This window comes from Lonchura striata, chromosome 3, assembly GCF_050655825.1.
Source record: "Lonchura striata isolate lonStrDom1 chromosome 3, ASM5065582v1, whole genome shotgun sequence".
In the NCBI taxonomy this organism is placed as follows: Eukaryota; Metazoa; Chordata; class Aves; order Passeriformes; family Estrildidae; genus Lonchura; species Lonchura striata.
In genome coordinates this window covers 100,138,002-100,162,365 of record NC_140705.1, presented here as the reverse complement: position 1 = coordinate 100,162,365, position 24,364 = coordinate 100,138,002, and the positions used below count along the sequence as shown (strand labels likewise).

The following is a 24,364-nucleotide window of genomic DNA, read 5'->3' as shown; positions in this document are numbered from 1 at the left end:
CTTTATTGTTTTTGAAAGATTTCCTCTAGTCCCAAGCAGAAATAATTCAAGGAAGTCTTACATAAGTGATCTGATTAGGTGATCTCAACAGTCCTCTCTGTCTTCAAAACCTATGAATCTCTTTTCAGACACAGCATAAAAATCAAGAAACTGAGTCTGATAAAAAACATCTTGAGGATTCTTATCAAAGGAAAAACAGTTTGCATATTTCTAAATCAAAGGACATACATTTAAAAAGTGTAAATACAAAACAACTGAGAGATTTCAGTTTCAAAAATCAATATTAAAAGAGTGGAGATAAATTCACATTCTGAAAGGATAGATGTGTAGGCCTCCAAATTTTTCCAATAATCCTCTTGGTTAGCCTTACTTTAAACCAGGCTACCATTTCCTTTAAGTTACACCTGTACCTGTCCCTTGCAGTGAACTTTATGACAATGTTCACATACACTCTGACCTCTTGTGCAGGGCCTAAGAGGGTCCACTGTGGCCTGTATGTCAGTATTCACAGACCATCTGTTCTTTCACAGGAGGAATAAATTATTTCTTCCCATATGAACTCTGAAATCCGACCAGAACATGTAGTTACAGCAGCCTCTTGCACAGAGAGGTGTAAGGTCAGGGAGAGCACGACCCCCACCCTTTTCCTGATAGTTCAGTGTATCCACGCTCTGCTGCTGTATGTGGAAGGGAAATGCATTGTAAATGAGTATGGATGCTAGTGATGCCTGGAAAAACAGAAGAACCTTGTCCTTATAGGCCTACTTGAGGATAGGACAAAGGCTGATGTATATCAAGTCCCGAAGATACCATTACAATAAAAAGTCTAGGAATTTTTCTTGACAGTAATTTCCTATACTCTTAACACAGATGCAAGGATGCACACCTCCATTTTTTTCTTATTTTCAAAATAATTCTTCCTGTCAAGCCATCTGACCTGCTTAAAACAGGAAAAAAAAAAAAAGACTAAGTAGAGCAAGATATTTTTAGCATTCCTGAAGGAGCTTCTTCCAAATGTCATTCATTATAGAGCTATGTGAAATCATCCCTCTGGACACTCACTCCAGAATCTAGGACAAAGTGAACAACTTCAGCCACAGCCCACCCCAGAGAAATACTGGATTCCCTGTTCCAGCATAATGCATTCAATTCAAATTGGTTTGTTCCTCAGCCAAGGGACACAGCAACATAATTTACTATTTCCCTTTTGAATATCGAATACAGAATAAATCTGATCTGCTGGGGAAGTGTTTTGACAGTCTAGCCTGAAAGCATATCATCTGTTTCCTGGAGCTTCCTTCCAAAGCTTCAGCAGCTAATTTTACTCCATTGCACCCATAAGGTCTTAGGAAAAAGCAGGTGGAAGGGAATGAAATCATTTACAAAGAGTGAATAACAGCAAAAGGTTCTAAAAACCTAGTCAACACTTTATATCCATTATCCTTTTGTTGCAAAGCACCTGCAATGTTGTGCCTCAAAAGTAAGATTGTTAGCTTGCAAATATCATTCTAAGAATTATTTTGTTATATAATATCACACCCTCATCCCTCACAGTACTTTTTGCATTTTGAACCAAATTTCTACTTGTTAGCATGAGGAAATATAAACCAAATAATATTGGCTAGCAATAGCATGATTCATCTTTCTCTATAATCCTCTGTTCCTTTCAGGGTGGCAGTTTTCTCCCTACCCAATATTTTACAGGCACTGCTACATGATGAACAGCACACAAGAAAGTGCAACATTTGCATTCAGGCTGCCTACCTGCAGTCTTCCTCAACTCCTCCCTGCCAGCTGCACATAAATTACATATATTGGCATCACATCACAGCCTCTCATGATCATTCAGCTGTAGAATGATGCCAGTTCAGCATTCACCGACGCTGCTTCTCCAGCCTCAGTGAAATTTACATAAGTAGAAGTTGGATGTGTTGTACCTTTTAGGATCTGCAAGTATCCTTTTCGTCTACATCTAGTTTTCTCTACCATGAATTTTGAGTGGTTTACAGGAAAGGACCAGTTTTCAACACAATCAAGTGGGCAGACATACAGAGGAATAGTTGTTGCAAAGAAAAACTCTTGTATGGGCAACAAAACCAGCTATGATAGGACACACTAACAATAGCAGGTCACCTGTACTTCTATTTTATTCTGTATGACCCAGCTGCCCATGCCTGACATTCACAGCACAGAGGTCTCACGTTGCTAAAATTTGCACAGGAAAAAAAATGAAAGCTGATATTTTATTCACAGTCACACTAAAACTGTGTTTTACTGCTGTTTTCTTGTGAGGTGAAGGAGGAGAAAGCCAAGAGAAATTATAATACTTAACGAGCATGCAACTCTGGAGGAGGATGCAGTACTCAATGAATTCCTTCACTGACAGTGAAGGATGTATAAAATAATTATGTGGACCTTTCTCAGACATCAACTTCTTTCAACCTTTAATTTTCATTTCCATTGTAATTTATCCTTCATTTTTTCTGCCATTTTCTATTTTTTCCTCAATTTCTTTAATTCCCTAATCCTCCTTTATTTATCATAATTCAAGAGGATTGAGAAACTGACCCATTTAGACATACTTTAAAAAGTTTCTCACTTCTTTTTTAGTCCATGCTAATGTATTTGATGATAAGTAGAGTAATCTAAATTTATCCAAAAGACTTCCCAGATTATTTTTCTTTTTTTTTTTCTTTTTCTTTTTTTTTTAATTGGTGTTTTTGTTATATTTTTTTTACTGCTTTCAGCTTCTCCAGTGTTGGCAAAGCTTGAAAACATGGACAAGGCCTCAGTAAAACTTTGGGAGAAGATACTGTCAGGAAAAGTAAACCCAGTCTATCCCAAAGTAATTATTTGTTAAATAAATAGAGCACTTTATCATCCTGTAGTTGGGTAAGATGGACTTTTTTCTTCCTTTTTTTTAAAGGTCATGAGGTTTTGCCAGTATAAGCAGAAACATAATATGAAGAATTTTTAGTTCAATAGTTGTGTAGTTTTCAAGGCTGTCTGACTCAAAAGTAAGGGAACTCATCCTCAGCCCTGTGCTTAAATATGATTGATGTCTAATGAGATCCAAAATCCTCAATTAGACCTCAATGCCTACTGTAGAGTACATCAGAATAAATTTGTGTCAAAGATGACAAGACAAAAGTGAGGCAAGAAACCATCCAAGTTAGTCAAGAAGAACTGCTGAAAAAGAAGAGATGCTGAACAAGATGATCACCTGTAGAGGGGATTCACAGTCCTGAAACACCTCCAGCCAACAGGAAACTACACCTGCTCTCTATCACAACTACAACTGATCCCACTATTGCTACAGCCCAACAAAGATGAAGCTTTCCTCCTCCTACTACAAAGGGTTAACAGTGAAAATATGGTTAAAGCATTTATGATACTTAAGGGGACAAGAAATATCAGCCAGAGCACCTTAAAACAATTTAGACAAGATTAATTATAGTCAGCAGGGACTGATGGAGTTTCATTGAGAAAGTTTCAGTGATTTCAGTTTTCAAAAGAGAACAAAGAGTACAAAGCCTCCAGGTGAGAAAAGGAATCCAGGAAGTAGAAATGTGACAGCATTGAATGACATGAGGAACTATGGCCTGTTAGGATCCGTGTATCATGTAGGTCATGAAACAATTTGTAAGCAGATGTTAGGATCTGTGTATCACATAGGTTATGAAACAATTTGTAAGGAGATATATGAGAGTTATGTCTCAAGTCTTGAACTAAAAAGGCCATCAGGAATCCTCTAAGTAATATCAGATTATTTCCAAATGTTATATTTTCACTTGCTCAGGTAGGAGTCCAGCTGGGGACCACTTGGAAACTTGCTCAAAACACCAGGAGGTACCACAATCCGAAAGTGTGCTGCAGGATAAGAAATACTGGCACAGACTTGCAAAGAAAAAACAGAGAAATGTTAATCTAAATGATTCTGCTGACAAACAGGAGATATCCCTAAGGAAATTATAGCATGTGCACCTTCTGTACACACACACAGACACTGGGTTTTGTGAAATCTTACTTGAGCCCACTAATACTCTCCTAAAGAGATTGGGGAAATTATTATGAGACAGACAAAAAACTGGTTAGGAATAAAAAAAGCCACTACTACTAAAAATGTGAACCAGGCCAACAGAGAAGCTGTTCAGCTGAAGCCTTAACACTCCCTTACCAAGGCACCTGGACTAATTCAACAGAAGCAGCTGTCCTATCCTACACTGTATTGTGCTGGTGCCAAGCAGCATCTGCCTTATATTTGTACAGAACTTTATCTATGTGATATCTCTAAATTGAATGGAAAGGTTGTGAGGTTCCACATTTGGGCATTTGCAAGGACCTCAAAAGAGAAGCATTCCAAATCCTTCCCAAATTCTCTATGCTGACTCTTTGGTCACTAGCTCCTCCTCTTTCAGGGCCTGAATCACCCAACTCAGTTACAGTTTCTCCTTGGTGTTTCTGTTGATTTTTGTGTTTTTCTGGGATTTTTTTTTAAGTCTCCTTAAATAGTTGTTGGATTCAGGACTATACCAGATGTGCTTTTAAATGTCTGAGGCATTGCTTGTAATCAAATCAAAGCCTTGTTTTAAGAACAGATGCTCAGGTGATGATCCTGAAGCAGCTTCTGCAACAGCTTAGGGTGAGCCAGTTTTAGGGAGATTATCCTGCAGTCAAGTACTCTTTCTACTTTATTTCAAAGAACTACAGAAACCTTACTTACTTATCTCCAAATTAAAATTTTAAATCATGCTTTGCTGTTCCACATACTAAAGGTTACGTAAGTATGAAATAAAACAAAAAATATTTTAAAAAGTTTTGTACACTGCATTCTATTTAAGTTCTAGATATCTTAAGTAAAGCTACAGCTCTTACTTGATTGCTATGCATTACTATATATGTTATTATGGCAACTCATGAGTTACAGATACAACATTGGTATCTATCAACTGTCAGAGCTTCTGCAGATCCTGCTAAAATCCAGGAGTGCATCAGTTCCCTCAGCTTTGCTAAAGAGAGAACTCACATCTGGCGTTGTGTGCACTGCATATACGAAGTTCATGGCCAAGCCCAGCATTTTTTAAACAGGAAATTCCTAGGGGCCAAATCTCAAAGCTGTTATTTAGCTCTATGTTGTGCCAAGAGTCTTTTCAATTCCAGCACAGTCCTACAAACCAAAACAAGAGTTGTCTCTCACGAAATTCAGAGTCCAGCTCAATGACTTAAAATTACTTCTTTTCCTTAAGTGAAGGCCCCTCCTGGATTTGATCTCTACTGCAAAAAGAGGTTTAGCCATTTGGGATTAACATAGTCAATAAGAATGAAAGGTAATCACAATCTTTGTCTTTCTCTATTTCACCATAAGGTCCCAAGCAATGTGGTGTGGCATAGTTTTGTGCACAAAGCAAAGCAGAACAATGTACCAGGTGTACACACATCAAGGACTATATCTTGGGGCAAAATCTGTGAACCCTACTATACCACATAGTGGACAATCAACTTAAACAACTCAAATATAGATTGCAAGCAACACTTGTATTGACCATAGCCCATGAGCTATGTCTTACACCTCCTCTATTATACTTACCTTCTTCTATAACAATTGTACAGATTACTCACCAGTCTGGAGGGGTGAGAGTAGAGGCCTTCAAATAGACTTTGATCTCCTAGCTGACAGACTCTTGAAGCACTCACAGTAATCCATGAGATATTCCTGTATCAATAATGACAGGCTGATAGCAGAACAAAATTTGTACTGAAGAAGCAGGAAACATGAATAGTGGTTGAAAACAAACATTTGCAAATGTAAACTTCAAAACATAAGGGAGCTACAACTCCACATGCTACGTCTGCATTAAAATCTAACCTCTTAACTAGATACAACAAATTCTGAATAAATCTTGGAGATTCTGTCTGCAGAAAAAAAAAAGAAATATAAAATGAGAAATATTCATTGTTTTGTTTATTATGCTTAGAAAACAAGAGATACTGCCATTTCTTATGTAAGTACTTACACAGAGGCTCACTGACAGTAGAATTACAGAGCCAATCTCTCTTGCAATATAGATTTTATACAACGCCCTGCAGATACACAGACCTGCGTGGGGTATAGTATGGCAAAGACACGAGCAGCCACCTTAAATCCAGAATTACATGTAAACAAAGTAATATTCAAATATTGTTCATAGAACCTATAAAGAAATTACTAAAAAATACTATTACTGATTGGAGAATTAGCAATTTTTAGTCCTTCTGCCTTCCAGGGTTGATATTACATAGAATTTAGAGAGCATATTTTGTTGTACAAGCATGAGTAGGTTTGTGTTTAGCCATTAATCTCTGAAGGCCTCCAGCAAATTGTTAGGAAATTGAATACTAGCAACTGCATTCAAAGCAGCAAACCATATCACTATTCAATTCACACACCTGGAGTGACCCACAGGTTAAATATGCTCAGAGAACAGGGTGGCAATATGAGTAACTTTACCTCCTCTACACTCCATGTCATTAGCAAAAAAAAAAAAAAAAAAAAAAAAAGAAGAGAGAGTTTCAGTAACAATTACACACAGAGGGAAATTTTGTCACTCTGAGCCTTGAAATAATGCAATGACCACTGGGGTCTGTCACAGCTGCGTGCTAAGTGCACATGCTCACACAGCCCTTATCAGCTACTCCCATTTGCAGGTAGCAGGAGGCCAAATTCCCTCAGGTGTGAAGACAGCACAGAAGCTGGGCTAGTGGAAAAAATCCCTGACATCCATCACTCAGGAAAGAGATAAAAGCAAGAATATCTATGCAGCTTTTGTTTTTCTGCAGTCCATCTACACTGAATACTGCAAAGGCTTTGCACTCCAATTTCAGGGTCTTTCTTCTCCGAGTCTTTTCTGCTCCACTCTTCCTTTATTCTGCTCCATTCCCACCACCAGTGTAGTTCTGAGTAGAAGGCAAACAATTCCTATTCTTCTTGTTTTCTTGTCCTGCATTCCTCTAGTACAGTATAATCACCTTCTCAGTTCTTGATGGAGTTCTAATTTATTGGAGCAGCAGCTGTTCTTTACTGCTTATATTAAAGAGAAAAAAAATTAGGACTCCACTTCTAATCACAAAGTTCAAAGAATCTATTTTTGCCTCTAATGTTCAAATTGTATGCATCAGACTCCATGATACAAATTTAATTGTACTTCAATGAAGTTATTTCTCTTATATCTTTCAAGACCCCTTTCAAATATCCCCATACAAATAAATCAATAGTAAAATAAGTTCCCTCTAAAGGATTCATTATAGTAAGTTCGATTAGACTTTAGGCACCAACTTAATTTTAGTGCCCATTTAAATTAGACCGCTTTTAAGCTTTATACTGAAGATACCTTCCAACTCAGAGGAGTTCAAATAGATGTTGTGTAGCCTGTCATATAGCTATAGTCTAAGAGAGGGTAGCAAAGTTCACTGAATTTCTGACAGGAAAGGCTTCTTGTAGAGGAACAGAAGTATACAAAGATTCATAAAACCATCAAATCTAGCTTTTTGCCATCAGGTCCTTTAAACTGTGCTACAACACCACCCTTGCAGTGGAATTCTATGTTTTTCCTTATCTATTATGTTGTAGCTGATGTTTCCATAAAATCATAATTCAATTTCTTTGGGGAGGAAGTTTTTTTCAGGTCTAATGAAAGATTTTAATCACAGCTTTAAAACAGCTTTTGGACTTTTTGGCACAGGTTAAGGGAGATGCTTGGAAGCTTGAAGCAAGATTGCATATTGTTACCAGCTAGATTAAAAATAGCAAGGATATTTTCATAACATTTTTGCAGAAGAATAAGAGAAATCAGGAGAATCTAGTATACACGTGTTGTAGCAAAATATTTCTTTAGTTTGCAACATCAAATTAGACTTGTGGTTTAATTGCAGAGATTAATCTCAGTCTGAATTGAAGCAGCCCTCTGCCTATTCAAGGAATTAATAGTCCAGTGAATCTACATAGAAGAAGAAAAAAAATCCAATAGACTCTGACAATCAAAAGATATTTGACCTAAAATCCAGCAGTCTTAGCCCCAAACATGTCTACAAGGAAACATGAACCAGATCCCTGAGAATGTAATGCTGCCCAAAGAATGTACCCTGCCTAACCACAGTAAAAAGTGATTTAGTCTCCTGTGCTCTGGAGAAAGACCAGAGAACCCAAAATATACACATCAAATTATGACTTAACTGTGGGGAAGTTTTTCTTTTGTGACCCCATAGATGACAAGTGAAATCCCCAAAGCATGGCGCTATTAACCAAGCATGCTTTTCTCTTTTTTTTCTTCTTTAATAAGCACCAGCAGGCAACATCTTTGCATTGGACATGATAGGAAGTTGAGGTTCAACGTCAGACCACTCAGGAACAGATGTTTCCTAGTGGAAAGCTATGTATATGGATTGAGATTCTCAAAAGGAGCCAAATAATCACTGGGTACCCTTCCATGATAAACTGAAACACTGTAATCATCATTAGTAATGCTACAGAGTCCTAATTGTACAATCTTGAGTTAAAGCTGTCTTTGTTCCAAGATCCTTAAGTCTGAACTCCACCATCACAAAAGGCCTCATGAAACTCTGAAGAGGGCAATTTCTCAGGTGGAAAGCACCCCGCCAATGCGTTCCAGTCTGATAAGTAATGGTAATAAGTCATCCTTTCTTCTAAAAACATTTCTTCAAACACAGCCTGCTCCTGAGTTCTTAAATTAATTTTAACCATGATAAAATATGGTTTTAACTGCTATTCTGCTTTGGAGATTCTGTGCTCTCTAAAAAGTAGTGAATAGTAATGAAATTTCTGATTAAGAATTGTTCAGTAAATTACCTAATTTCTAACAACATTAATTTCTATTTCTGTACAATATTTATTTCTAGACTGTCAAACCCATCCCCTGTTCAAGGAGTGGATACAACACTTTATAAATACAAGTTGAATTCCTACATGAAGTACAAAACTGAAATCAACATTGACCGCAGGTCTGAGAAACACAACAGCTGCAGACTGTGGTTATCATCATGTCCTCTGGAGTATTTTTGCAGATGCTTCTTTGCAACAAACTGGAAAATTTGATTTTTTGTTAATTGTACTTTCAATTTTAGACAATGTTATGGAGACAAAGTAATTTCTTACTATAATTTAACAATAACAAAACAGCAATTCAAAAACTGGCAGTTCCTGCATGTCAAACATTAGTAATTACTTGGAAAATCATAATAGCCAGACATGCAGATCCTTCAGCATTTTTCCTTTGCACAACTTAATTAGCGCAACACACACTTAAATCTGTCCTAAAGCTGACAATGCCTGCAGCATTTCCTTAAGAGAGGGCAGTGCGAGTTCAGCTGTGTCAGGCCTCACCAGCTGCCTGGCACGCCAGTCTGGGCACGGAGCAAAAGAAAGGGAAAATACACAGTGACCCCCAGCCTTCACCAACAGGGAGTCTAAGCTGCACTTGGGTCAGGATAACCTGGCAGCTCCTGTGGCTGAATGGGGTGGAAAGCAGACAGGAAGGCAGGAAAACAAGGGATCTCACTGAACAGTGCTGCACAGCAGCCAGCCAAACTGCCTTTTCTCCAGGCAGGTTAACACTGTGACTGTTCACTGTGCATTAGTGCCAACAAGCCTTAAATTGCTACCAAAACCACCCTAAACCTTTAATGGGAAAATCAACTCTTCTTCCTCCAAGTAGCCACACATGCCTCCTAGAGCAAAGAAACATCAAAAGCAGCAGACCAGATGCTCTACGGTCCTTTTTTATATGGAAGGTGGGTCAGAAATCAGAACTGGTTTCATAAGCAGAGAAACAGAAGATATCCCACATGATAGGCTAGAGTTTGGAACTTTCTAGAAAGATCTGAATAAAGTTAACATATAGATGTAAAAATAGACTACATTGCTAAATGCATGTATTGTTCATTAAAACAGTAAGGCATTTAAAATCGTCTCTAGCATTTAAGGTCAAAATTAAGACATCTCAAAGGATGGAAAAGAATATGTTTTCCCCATTGGGGGGAAAAAATGCTTACAACCTTTATGTTCTTATGAAACACAGAAAAATCAACAAACTCACATTTCGGGGAAAAAAAAGGAATACTTGAAATTAATAATTTTATATTTCTAGTTCCAATAATCCATTACAATTATAGAGGATTATGAAGCTACAGATGAAGGTCCTCTGTACAGATCACTGTACAGCAAATAAAGGTACTGGTCCTGAAAAATACAAGCTTCCATGAATTTTTTCAAAATTCTCTGATAATCTCACATCTTGCACACAAAACAATTTGACTGCTTCCATCATTGCTACTTCTGAAGTCAGAGCTCCCTTCATTACCTTAGGCTGATGTTGGCCACACAAGATGAGTCTGTGGCACTGAAGTGGGTGTTTCCATCACCCCTTTCACCTAGGTTTTCTGAGAAAAGCAGCATGAACATGCCGAATATTCTGCTGTTTGCAGCAATGAAACAGTTCTGCACTTTGGCATAAGTTATTCTTCAACTCCTGCAGCTGTAACAGGAATTAATTATCTGCAGTTCTGTATTCATTTGATCAGAGGCTTTAGTGCACCCATTCACAGCACTTAAGACACAGAGAGTCTAGCAAACAGCTAAGGGCTCTAAAGGACAAGGCGAGAACCAAGCTTTATGTACAGAAATCCTCGTTTGTCTTCAGCATCTGAACTAATCTGTTACTGGATTTGTTTCACTTTTTCAGTTGCTTTAGGTCTTTGAAAAACCAAGGCTGTCCAAGTCGTTCAGCAGTGTTACATCAACCAACACATCAGTGCAGTGGATGTCAACATCACCACACTCCTGGAGCACAGCCAGCACTGGACAAAGTATCCCAAAAGTAATGGGGACCACTTTCCTCCTTGGGAGGTTTCAGTTTAATACCCTTTACGGATGCTGATAGATAAGAGATCACCACAGAGACAAAGTTCATCATCAAATTCAAGCTTGTAAAACAGATACAAGTCCTGTAGATTAAATAGCGACTCAAACATGTACAAAATTAAGGAGACAGATTCTACTACATATTTTAATTTTCTTGTTATTTATCAAGAGGCCTAGCCAAATTTTCAGCAGGCAGAGAGGGAATAATTCCAATGGCATCTATTACTTCCCATCTCAGTTTTAAACAGTCTTACTGATTCCATTGAAATCATACCTGTGCAAGATCTGGACCAACAGGGAATCAGGCTCTGGCATTTTGCTTTGGGACATTTTGGATCTAAAAGGGAACTATAGAGCTCATTTCCAAGAGTTCTGTCTGTATCTTCACTTCTCTTTGGATACTTTTTAAAGCAATAAGAAAGGACTCTAACAAGTAACATAAGCAAACCTGTCTCAAGACAGACTAATTATATCACTCTTGCCCTTTGCTTATAGCAGTTTTAACTCATCTCTAAATTCCAGTCATCTGTTTCTAATTCAAGTATATTTCAATTTCCTCCCTTGATATGAGGAGCAGCAGCACTAGTGCTCACCAGAGACCCTCACCAAGGGCACATAAGAGTCAGGAAAAACGCTGGTGCTCTGCAAAGCAAGTTGGCCTGGCAATTCTCAGCCTGGGCTTTCAGTAACACCACTTGGATCCAGCAGCTTAGGAAGTACAGGGCAAGTAGCCCAAATAAGTGCTGTTGCTAGTGAATACAATTTTAGTATTTCAAGTGAGTGTTCAGAACTTCAGAAGAAAGATTTACCAAATTTCCACTCTTTCTTGTGTTAATACTTGCTAGAGAAATAATTCCAATTAATAGACAGATGCCTTCTCCATCAGTCCTTCTTTCATGAATCTTTACTAGTACATGTCTACTAGTAAATGTCTATGCATGAAATCCATCCAGGGAGATGAGCACCAATGTAAGAGGTTATGGGACTGACAGGGGGAGGATAGATTGGTAGCACAGCTGTTTGGTTAGCAATCTATACTGTTGCTCAAAAGCTCATATTCCACAAGTCTCTCTTTTGGTTTTTTTCAGGATGATAAGAGTAAATGCAGTGACCTCCATAGGGGTTGTGTGAATTATTTTCTCCTTAGTGAGGGGAAAAAATAAATGTCTGTATTTCTATTGTTTATTTGCAAGATGAAGCTGTTCCTATCAGTATTTCCCATTTCAAGGGTGTTACTTACAATAGGCTTTTGAATTTTCTTCAAGAATTAATTCACAAATAGAAAATATGATGCAGGTAAGGAAAAAATATTTTTTCTCAGACTTACTCTACTGACTATAGAGTTGAGAAAAGGATATCCCACATGTGAGCCTGGGATGGGCTTTCCTGATAGGATATGTGACTGCAAGAAAAAAAGTACAATGTCCTCATCACAGATGGGAAACTTTGGACAATATGGAGAGAAGGAAAACTACTAATCTATTCCAAATAATATTCTTTATTGTAGCAATGATGTTATTACTTATTGTTTTGCATTCACATGTAAATTAAGAAGAAATTAATGCAGTCCCAACTGCATTGTGACTTTTCTGAGTTGGGGTCCTCCTAAGACTGTTTTCAATTAATTTTTTTAGTCAAATCAGTTAACAATAGAAAGAACATGTGCAGCAAAAAGGGCAGAAAGGCAGACCTTTTGCATACTTTGACAGTTCTGTGATTTTCAGACAACCTATGTGAGCCAGTCATAAATTTGTCAATGAAAATTTGAATTCAAAAAAGAAGCCAAGTGAAAAGCCAAGTAAAACATGGCTGCAGATTTCTAGCAAGAAAACTTCAACAAAATGAGCCAAGTCCAGCACCCACAGTTATTAGTATCACATACCTTATCTAGACAGTTTCTCAATCACCTGCAAACAGCTAAATATAGAGCATTATTCTTAAGCATAATTCTCACAGAGGTACTAAAACCCTAAACTGAAATCCTACACAATTTTTGGTAGATTAGCACAACCTCTACAGCACATACCTAAAATCAACTTCACACAAAATGAGAACCATGTGCAAAACCCGCAAAGCCCTGAATGAAGAGGGATAGTCTCAGCTTCTCTGAGTAGTAGCAGATGTGAAGCCCTGGCAGTACAGCCTCCAGTGAAAAGATTAAAAGGGGTCTTAACTCACATTTGCTGGCAGATTGAGGTGAGTGGGGCTACAGAAACACCTCCAGTTGACTGCTACCTCCCATCTGCCCCCCACTACAACTTCCCTGCTGGCAGCAGGCACAGCTGAGTAGGACACATACACACTAAATCACTCTGTGCTTCTGGTACAGTTATGTGAAAAGAAATTGGTGGGTACACCATTAGAGTGGCTTGTTGGACGCTCTGAATGCAGTTACCAGCATTCAAGTAATCTTCCCATTCAGAATGGGTTGGAAAGCCCCTATGGCTGTTCTGAGCTCCCACTACAGAAAACCTCTACAGAGCAAGGCACACCTTTTCCACAGGCTGGACAATGCTCATACACTTGGATTTGTAAGAGTACAGGTAATATTGCCATCTAGTGACTCCTGTCATAGCAATATTGGCAAGATTTTTATTGGTCTATACAAGTATCCTCAGCAACTACGTGGTTCTCACCAATCTGAAGGTCTACAGCATGTAAGTTTGCAACCTCTTTCATATCATAGCCATTTATAACAATTAAATCATTTTGGGTCTGTCTTTGACGCTAGATTCTAGAAAAACAGTTACAGCCCTTCTTCAGCCTGTTCATGATCAAGCTGATGACCCTCAGAAGCCTACAGCTCAACAGATTTATTCCATAAATTCAGTGATTTTCCTGGCACTAGGCTCTTATCTTGCATCATCTATTTGGACTTCAACAAAAAAACGAATGATGTAATTTTTTGTTAAATTCAACTTGCAAGGTGCAAATAATTTGAAAGAGCACTCTTGTAGCATGCAAGCAAAAATATTCTGCAGCTGTGCTGCATCTCCATCACATTAGCCAAACTTTGATAGAGACATGTTGAAACCATTCTTCTCAGAATGACAGAAAAAGCTCTGTCTGTCATCTAACTCATTGCAGATACAGCAAGTCAGGACTGTGACCATCTTAATGCAATTGTGATGGAGCTGTGATCCAGTCTGAAGCATTTAGCAATCAACAACTTTTTCTATACACTATTAAATACACTTTCTGCTTCCAGGGAGTTTGCTGCAGATCTGAGGGAGATGCCATCTCAAGACATTTGGGTTGTTTAGTGTGGTTTTTCTCCATTCATTCTTTTTAAACTGGAAGAATGGTAGCAGTTTCCCTTCAACAGACCCATGCTGGAGGCTTCACAGTGGGGTGGGAGAAGGGGGTGGAGGAGGGGAGAGGACAATATCAGGAAATAATTTAGTGGGCCATCATGACTACCAGATACAGGAACAGGTAAACTGCTACAAATAGAAGCATGAAGGGTGGCTGTTAAAGAGATGGTTGGGCTTGATTACAAAGAAGTGAGGAGAGAGCAGATACAGAAGTGAACAAAGTTTGAGAGAGCTTTAACAAAGAAAAACTAGTAATACAGGGAAGGCATTAAAGAGAAAGAATGCACACTCTTGGACAACAAGAGGAAAAATGCAGCCCTGAGTAGCCAGGAGACAAGCAAGGCAATAGTCCAATTTAAACCAGGGTCAGACCAGATAAACACCTTTGACACTTATGGAATTTGCTAATGATCCACTTTAATGATGCTGCTTCATTCTGTGTCCTTCACAGTGACAGTCAGCACTCACAGTTCTGTTTCATGGCACGGCAGACACAGCCTGTGCTAGGTATGACTTTAATATAAAACAGTTTGGAACAGCCCCAGTGCTTTGCTTTCATGCCATTCTTGCACTTGAATTACTTTAGGAACAGCAGCCGCATAACTCAGAAAATTGAGAAACCCTGACAACGCCTCCATTGCAGTTGGACTAGCTAAAACAACTCAGTGCCTTGGGAAGTTAGTCTGGCCTTTTGTGTCACCCCATGTTGCCACTGGCCTCCAGCTACATTAGCTTTTCTCATGCATTCCAAGATTTACTCTGTTATGCTCTGTGAAGTTTGTTCCACAGCGTGTGAGTACACCAGTGCTCTTGCTCATATGCATGGAAAGGTCAGAACTCACAGATGTTTTGTAAAAAACATAGAACCCATGACTCACATGAGATCTGTGTCTTATTCAGAGAGAAGGATATATATCCTGCATATGGAAGGCATCACATTTAACTCATTTAAAACATGAATCACATTTCTCATTCTTGCACAGCTCATCCCAGTTATATAATGGCTGCTCTCACACTGTTAACATCTAGCTTTAAAAAAATAAAAAAATAAAGAGCTTATCACTACGAAGTACAATTCCTTATAGATGAAACTTTGAAGGCATGACCAATGAAGAATGTAGCATTTCAGAACAGAAAAAGATTGAACAATGCAGAACACTTGTATCATACATATATAGCAGCATGCCTCGATCTCATTTATGGGCTGCCACCCATATTGATGTTTATATAGTGCAGATTCAAACAAAGAATTGCTGTCTCAGAAGACTTACAGCTTAATTCTCCTACCAATCCTTAGGTCAACTCAGCCATAGCAAGTAACAATAACACATTCTGAAAGCAGAAATGGACTTCTTTCCTGATAGGAGAATATTTTAAAATGCACTGAACCCAGCCTTAGGGAAAGTTAAGGATGCCCTATGAATGCTCTAACTTAGCTGAAAGTTTTGTAGTAATTTTTCATTCCCTATCCTTTCCAGCTACACCTTAGGAGCACAGAGTCATCACATCCTGTTGCATCTTAGGTATACTGTCAGTATAAAAGGAATACCTACATATCTGATTATGCCATCTTTTGCAGCAGTTTCTTTGTAAAGGACTAGTAGCACAAAATGTCTGTCACAAGCAAAACTTTAGGCTTACTTGTAAGTCAAAATTTTCTTACTTGGAATTTGAATTTTAGAGCTTGTTTCAACAATGAAGCCTGAAGTCCTATAAGAAATAGTGTAATTTTAGCTCCTTTTTTTGTTGAACATACAGAGCGTAGTCTGTACTAAGAAATATACTAATTCCTTACATGGAATTAATAATCACATTTGTTGCCAAAAAAATCCACCTATTCTGAGGAAGTCTGACATATTCACCTTTTGCAAGAGTGGTTTCCTATCCATGGATTGCCCACGCTGACATCTAAATAGGCAACACAGAAACAACAGTCTAGGAAATCAACAGTTTGCAGAAACAACACACAGCACAACAGCTCTTAGTAACATTTTAGTTTGGGTTTTCTTCTCCCTCCTTGCTGAGGATTTAGATGGAATAGCACAAGCTATATGGAGACGTGGAAACAGACTTGAAAGGGAAAAGAAAACTGGACAAAGAAGAAGATAAGATCTTGGGGACAAACCACAACTGACAGAAAAATAAAGGAAGGAGAAAATGAAATAAAGCAACTCAAATAGATCAGATAAGATTCAGTCAGGTCCACACAAGCAAGAGTCTGCAGCAGTTTACTTGCTTTAAAACAACAAAAAGATTTGTTTGGGCTTGCCCCACAGGACCTGGCAAAGTGACCTTATAGGCACACAGTGTCACTTCCTGAGCCACTGAGGGTGTGACCAGACCACCTTTCCTGCTAGCCCACCTTAGTACTGTGACCTCACTGGGCAGGTCATAAGGAGTAGTTAATTTACAAATGCAGTTTCTTCCTTCTACTACCACACAGCATAGACAGATGGTCTAAGAACCCACAGACACAGCAAAAGGCTATGAAGCTTAGCTGTAGGAAATAGTGCAGTGCAAAAGCAGAGGAAATGTGGGGTTGGAAGCTACCTTTGTCCATCCAATACCAGCAAAAAGCACACAGGATGACACACAACATCTCCAGCATGTGTGAGGCTTACCCCTCCAGGTGCCCTCTCCATGCAACAGACCTGCTGTTATCCTTGCAGCCACACTGGGGCTTGATTTCACAGGGAAAGACAAGTTGGGTGTGAGCACAGGGTGCCACTGAAGTGGAGTACACAGGAGAGATGAAAAGTCATTCAGGTAAGCTCAAACACAGGACAGTGGAGGACAAAGAAGAAAGACGACATGGCAATCTTAAAGACAGCCACTGAGTCACTGAGCATCTTGAAGCAGATGCTACAAGACTTTAAATGCCATTTCTGATTAAAAGCTATGAAGAGCTGGTATTTCCTTTAATATGAGGGAGAGGGGCACAGCCATATCTGCAAGAAATCAGGTTACGGAATTTGTTCTCTCTATATAATTAACCTTATAATTAAGTTTCGTTAAATATCAGGTACCTTGCAAGAGGGATCTCTAAGACTGCTAGAGAAACTCTAGAATTTCCCTTTTGATTATGAGGGAACTGTGATGAGGTATTTGGGTTTCTAAATAGATGTAGTAGACATGCAAACTAGCAGTCGTACATCAGAATGACTAGGTAAGAAACTTCAAATATACTTGTAAAGGTTAAAGTTAATTAGGATACAGAAATAAACAATATTTTACTGAAAATAGAAAAAAAATGTCCCAAAACTGTAGAAAAATAGCAAGGCCTCCATTAGAACAAGTCCAAGTTTTAAATGCAATATTGTAAGCACGTGTGCAGAGTTTATGCAGAGGGGAAGGGCTTTTACAGTGGTGCTAGGAGCAAGACATCACACTAAAGAGCAAAGAAAAAAAAAAAAAAAACACCATACTGGGCAATAGGAAAAGTTATTTTCTTCTTAGAGCTGACTCTACAGAATAGTCTAAAATAAGCAGGCTGAAACACTGCTAAAAAAGCAAGGCAAAACCTCTAAAAATTCATGCCTAAGTGATGACATTTTTACGTTTTCCACTTGTGAATGTGAGTGCAAAAGAAAGGATTTTCACTAAAGCAAGAAAAAGCCGGCTTTTTTCCCCACCCCTACTGCTCAGTGACCATGATAAGAGGTCAGGAAATACAGATGCCCAAGCATGTGTCTTGCAGGGACCCACATACCAGACCCATCACCCTAATCAACACACTTAGTGCTTAAGCCTTTTTTTTTTTTTCTTCCCTCTTTGCATTTCCTGTAAGTTTGATAAGTTTTGTTTGGGGTTTGTTAGGGTTTGGGGGTTTTTTTTGAAAGAAAAGCTCAAGCAAGCTGTGCATGTTTTATAGTCAATACATCCATAAACCAAACACACCAAATGCTAGAACAGTTTGCTAAGAGCCATTCAGGCGAGCCCTAATTAAAAAGAAAAGAAACCCTTACAAACAGCATGTCTTCAAGAGGTGAAAGGTCCTCATGCTGCTCGGTGAGGAAACACCAGGGCCACCTTTAAACTTTAGAGTTTTATTAGTGCCTTTGTCAGCAGCATGTATCTGTGTGTTGTGTTTTAATCGAGGCTCTGAATTTGCCTGTGACAGACTCAAAACAGGAAATTAACACCCCGCGGCGCGGCGGCAAAGCCTCAGAGGAAGCAGCAGTGGGGTACATGAGGCCGAGGATGAACAAAGACCCATAAACATAACGTCACCCATAAAAGTCACACTTGAAGGCACAGGAAGGATACTAAACAACCCTTGGCTGCATGACACATTTGCAGCGAAAAGAAAGCCTTGGGTTGAGAGGCAGAACGTTTGCAAGGTGCTTATTTTTTTGAAATATTTGCTGTGGATTTTACTTTGAGCAAGGCAGTTCAAAGTTATGCATAGGAAATACCCAAGGAGCTCACAAATGTTTCGTTTCCACTCGACGCGTGGCTCGGGGCGAAGATATTGCTTTTTATCTATCTCCCTGTTTATTTGGGTTGTTTCCTCTTCATAAGGGGTTCAACTTTTCTGCAGGCAGCTGGATGGATTTCCACTGTTACCATGGCATTGCTGACCTTTAACATGGGGCTGTTAACATGACCTTTGCTTCTTTCCATTCCTACAAGGATGTTTCAGTGTAAATAATGTGGAAGCCAAACAGCACCAGGAGATTCCTCCTCTGGGAGTTGGGAATGCAGCTAGCTCAGCTAGGAGAGGAACAGGGCAAGAACAGCAAGCTGATAGCTGACAGCTAATAGCAACATACAACTGTCTCAAACAAGAACTCTTCTGCCTCTGAGAGATGCCTGGCAAGTCCTTTTACAACACTTAACACAACCTGTGAACTGCCCTATGGTGAAAGCAGAAGACAGGGCAGACCATATGCAGTTGCAGGACCCCAAAGGCAGACTCTGCAGGGCAGAACAGTCGTGTTGAGTGGGGTAACGGAGCCTTAGGATGAAGAAATATTGGCAATATTGCTTAAGATGGCTACTGTAGTTCCTAGGATTTTTAAAGCCTGAAAAGCTGTCACAAACCGAGGGGAAGTTCGCTTTTTAAGAAAAACATACATGTTACAGAATTTCAATTAAAATAACACCAGAAACCACCTAATTCACTATTAAAAAAAAAAAAAAAAGAGGAAAACCCTCTGTTGTAGCCTTTATCTAATATATTCTTTACCTCAAGCAACTCTTAATATAGTTATATAAATTCTATTAACTTAAATGAAAGGAAAATCCAAAGTTTCATGGGGCAATAGAAATTGCTGCTGCAAATTAGACCAGTCTGCAGCCTAGTGTACTGAGGGAAACTTTAAATGATTTCTTCCAGACTCCTCAGGCATGAAGTGATATTTTGAAGATTGTAACAGTGGCTAGAAGCTTCAGGAAAAGGTGTGCATTATTGGGAAAAAGTTTTGTTCACAGTGGGAGTTTCCTCTAATCCTGCACAGATTTTGAATTAATTTTTCAGAAGAGACCAAATAACACCCTAAATTCCATTAAAATTCAATAGGATTTATGTTCCTAACATCCTAAGTCCTAAGCTTTTATGTTGGGCTTATTCAGTAGAGCATGGGAGGGAGATATTTCATATATAACTCCAACAGTTCAGATTATAGTCAAGTAATCCAAACCACCTGTGGATCACTGCAGTCAAAAATTTGTAGAGGGAGGGGTGTTTTTTTCCCCCCCTTTTCTGATTTTTAAAGCAGTATTTCCAGTACCTTTAGGATGAGAGCAGACTCTGAAAAGCACAACCCCTGAGTGTCAGAGCAGCCCCAGAGCTGCCTGGGTGCTCAGGCTGGGGCTGGTCCCACGGGCACCCCACGAGCAGCTGCAGCTCTGTGCTCATGCACAAAGCCAGCTGTGCAGAGACAGCACCAGCTGCAGAGCTCCCCGAGCCTGGGGAATCCCCAGCCAGGAAAAGAAGTCGACTTCAAGTTATCTGAGCTGATGGAGCAGCACATGGGTGCTCGATCAGGTTTGGGTATGGTGACCCAGAATTTCCACCCGGTACTAACACAAAATATGCTACAGAATTAGAATAACTTCACTGACTGTGCACAGATTGTCTAGAAGTGACTTAAGATGATTTTTTAAAAAGGATAAAATCAAATTACTAATATAAATCAGTAGCATTTAAGGGGGTACTTCATGCGGATTCCTAATAACAATTTTTTAAAACACACAGGACTAAAAAACTAAAGTTCACTTGAAATGTCATCTGAATTCTGGCAGCTTGAACATGTGGTTTCTCACATACTGGTTTCAGAAAAAACTCTGCTCTGTTAGATACTGATGAAAAAATCTGTAAGAGAAAGGTACCAGAATAAATGTAAAAGACTTCCACTAGCAAACAGGAAGCTGGAGCAGCACAAAGAAGTTATGCTGTTCACTGAGGATCTGTTCAAATCAGATGTTGTTGAAGAGATTCAACCCAAATGAGGATGCTGTGAAGACAAGTTTAAATACATGTCACAGATTCAAGTGGAACCTAAAATTAGTACAGAGTATTTTGTCTCTTGTCTCTATATTGCTGTCCTATGTAATGAGATAATCTTCTTGTTAGAGCCAAATGCTCTCTCTCACTGCTGTTGCTATGAGAGGCTGACAGAAGTTGCCAAGACCTCTTGTGAGGCATTTTAAATGAAAATCTATATAAATTTTTAGCTGTCTTTTTTATCACCATATGTCTTACAGAGTTAAAATTCTGATATAGCAATTTTTACCTTGCAAAACCAGTTAAAATATGCCTGATTTCACAGCATATAGCTGATAAATGGGCACATATAATGTTAGAAATATTTTGTTCAGTAGAAAACCTGAGATGGTTGCTATGAGCTTTTGAGGCACTTGTATAAAAATTAAAAGTGGAATAGACTCAAAGGCCTTATTTGTCTCTCATTTTCATAAATGACAATCTAAATGAACCCCCAAATGCCAAATTAGCATCCTAGAGTAAAATATAATGTGACAGGGGGCCAATTAGGCCACCTTAAAAAGTTAATTTTTCATAGGAGTAAAAACTTCAAAAAAAAGCCATTTTCAGCAAAATAAGCAGGTTGTAATAATGTGTTGTTTCAAAACTGAGTATCAGTCATCCTAGGAGATATATGCTGTAAATATATTTCCAGAACTCACAAAATAGGAGTTGTTGAGAATATCTTGAGAAAATGGCATTTTAATCAGCTGGCATTTCTCAATCAGCAGCTCTACAGTCACATCTCAGGCAGTCCTATTTCTTAGGTATGCACAGAGAGCAGAGTACAGACATATCCCCTCCAAACTGTGCCACAATCCCCACCAGCACATGGAACTCTACTGTTCCTTTAATTTTTCAGTCTGATGTTTCCTCAGCCAAGCTGCTCAGACAATCCAGAGTTGCAGTAGGAGCTGGTGGTACTGGCCAAGCTGCATCTGCCATTCTTTTCCAGTAATGAGGCAGCATTCAAGGTAACTAGGTAGAGACCTACTTACCTTGATCTAGACACCAGATCCCAGGTGGGATCAAGGTGTAATGAAAAAGAACTGGATGATTTTTGAGTCAGATTATTGTTGTCAGTCATAACAGACACAGTGATCCTGCTCCCAGTTTTTTGAGCTCTTTCTCAGTTCACTCAGTATTCCATTCACAGGGCAGACAGATATACAGACCCAGAAGATTTACTGGAAATCTCAAGACAACTGTCCTTCTTCAAGGAAAAGTTGTAGCAATGCAAGAGGCAATCTCCAGGCTTCATCTCAGCTTTACACTTCTTTTGCTGATACATGAAAAATGTCAGAGGGGATAGGAGAAGACAGAAAGAAAACATTAAACAAATTATGGCCAGATGGATTAAAAGAGATTTAGCGCTTTTTCACATAGTTTGTAACTTTTTCTTAAAATTGTTTCATCCCTTAGGTACATTTAGGTTAATCTTTGGAACAAGACTTATGTATATAAGTCAGTTGGAAGACAGGAAAGGGGTAAGGGTTGAAATTTATCACCCAAGATCAGAGATGATCACTATCACGGTTGTAACTAGAACTCAGGTTTATATTATCTTGGTTTTGCACTTGCATTTCTGGGACACACTGTGCCCAAATGAGCCTTTTTGACTTTACATTTACTATCACAATGGACTTTTTCCGTTTACAAAACAATCTGATCGCCCTACAATATAAATAAGGATCACATGTGTTGAAATCAGAGGGACATCCATTGGTAGCTAGTGTTAGGAGAAGCGGGTTTAGTACTGGGTCTTTTTTCTCTTAAGGAGTCATTCCACAAAGTAACGGATAATCTTCTAAAGTTATGCCTGATAATTATTTTTGATCTGTTGAAAATAAAACTTATTTGGATTAATTTAGAACAACAGAGGATGGGAGTATGTGTTCAAGACCGATTACTGAAATAGAGTAGTACCTGGTTCAACAGCTCATGAATAACTTATGAGGCTTCATAAGATTTTAAACAAAGTTACTCCAAAATCTAGAGAAGACAGCTAAGGAAATATTGCTTCTGAATGGATTATGTAACACTTTATAAACCTTTTTCTTAACTAGCACCTTTGCAAAATAGCACCTCATTGTAGTTCTTTGACCTCACAATAAAAATACTAAGAATCTGTCAGGCCACTAACAGCACTCACATGAGAGGAACTTCCATTTTGCTATATATAAGCATCCTCTAAGAGGTTTAAACCACAAACTTTTACTGCAATATAAAAAAGGGACTGTGCAGGACTTTGCAAAAACATTTCTGTAAAGTATGTATTGCTGCCTTGGGGAAACTCCCCCATATTAATAGAAATAGCTGTTATTGCTGTTATTGCCCACGCTGAGCAATGGCTCAGAGGGAATCTTTACAAATATTGTTGTAAATTATTCCATTTGAATGCAACAGTTTTCAGGAAGACATGTCAAGAAGCAAGGAAGACAGAAAACGAGCTGATAAAACAAAAAGCAGCAGCGTTTCCCAGCACAAACATTGGCAGCAAGGACTGCTTTCCACCAATACAGGAGTTTCTGCCCTAGGGGTTGCCAGCATTCTACCCTCTGCTCCATGAGATCAAATTGCCCCTTTCCCTAGGATTTGTTATTGAAGCAACACCATTTCTTCATTTTGTGGACTGCACTCTGATTAGCAAAGGATAAGCCCAGACCTTAAGGATGTCTAAAAAATTTAGGATAAAGAAGGGGGAGGGGGAAATGTAGACACCAACATAAACATGGATTCTGACATTAACACATGGCATTTCATAATTCTCGTCAGAGCAGAGACAGCAACAGCAACCCTGTACTCCCCGAAGGCATCAGCTATAGTATATTCTCATGTACCCCTGTCCCCAGAGTCTTCAGCTGTAATGTATTTCCTTTTCCTATTAGTTGTTGCAAAATAAGGGTCCCAAATGACTAACAGTCAACCCATCTTTACAATATGCCTCCAAAGAACCCAAAGGGGTAAGAATGACCACTTAAAAGTGAGGAATATTTAAACTTGCTGTTATTTATGCTTATAGAAAGGTACAGTTATTACCAAATTTTCTTCAGAGTTTCCTAGACTCACTTTTTTAACTTTCAAAAACTTTGACAAACATTATCAACATCAACAAAGGAAGCAGCATGAGAAAACATAAAACAGCAGAGATTAAGAAATATCTTTTAAAAAAATTGAGAGACCTATTTACCAACAAAACTTAATGCTGAACTAGAACCACGTGTAATTAAATCTTCTAAGAGTAGAACCTTTACACTTTTCAGTACTTCTCATATGCACTGCTTGGGAAAGAGAAATCCATCCAATTTGTTTTAACAGTTGCTGTTTACTGATGTAGCTGGTTAAATCTTGTGCAGCAGGAAAAAAAAATTAATAACAATATTCTGTTGCATGGATATCACAAAAAAATCAGGGATCTGTCACGAACCCTCCAGTTTTTTTTTAAATGTAGATGTTTTCCAAAGAAACAGCCTTTAAAGTCATTAGTAGTGTGCTGGCTCCCCAACCTGAGGTTAGGGACTCATGGAGTTCAGCATTTCATTATGTTAAAAATATAAATCAAGGAACTTGAATGTGACTCTCAGGATACATGATACAGGTTGTAAAGTATAAATCTAGAATTTTCAAATTGGTTTTGGGGAAAAAAAAAAG

At 38.7% G+C, this 24,364-nt stretch overlaps 1 long non-coding RNA gene across 15 annotated transcripts in view; it reads right to left on the bottom strand.

The window, feature by feature from the left end:
- The window catches only part of LOC144245989 (uncharacterized), a 407,049-nt gene that overhangs the window by 158,762 nt on the left and 223,923 nt on the right, over positions 1–24,364 (bottom strand). For all 15 annotated transcript variants that reach the window (XR_014954465.1, XR_014954467.1, XR_014954464.1 and 12 more), the window contains one exon: positions 5,620–21,995. This is a non-coding gene — a long non-coding RNA (uncharacterized LOC144245989). The remainder of the gene's footprint in view (positions 1–5,619; positions 21,996–24,364) is intronic.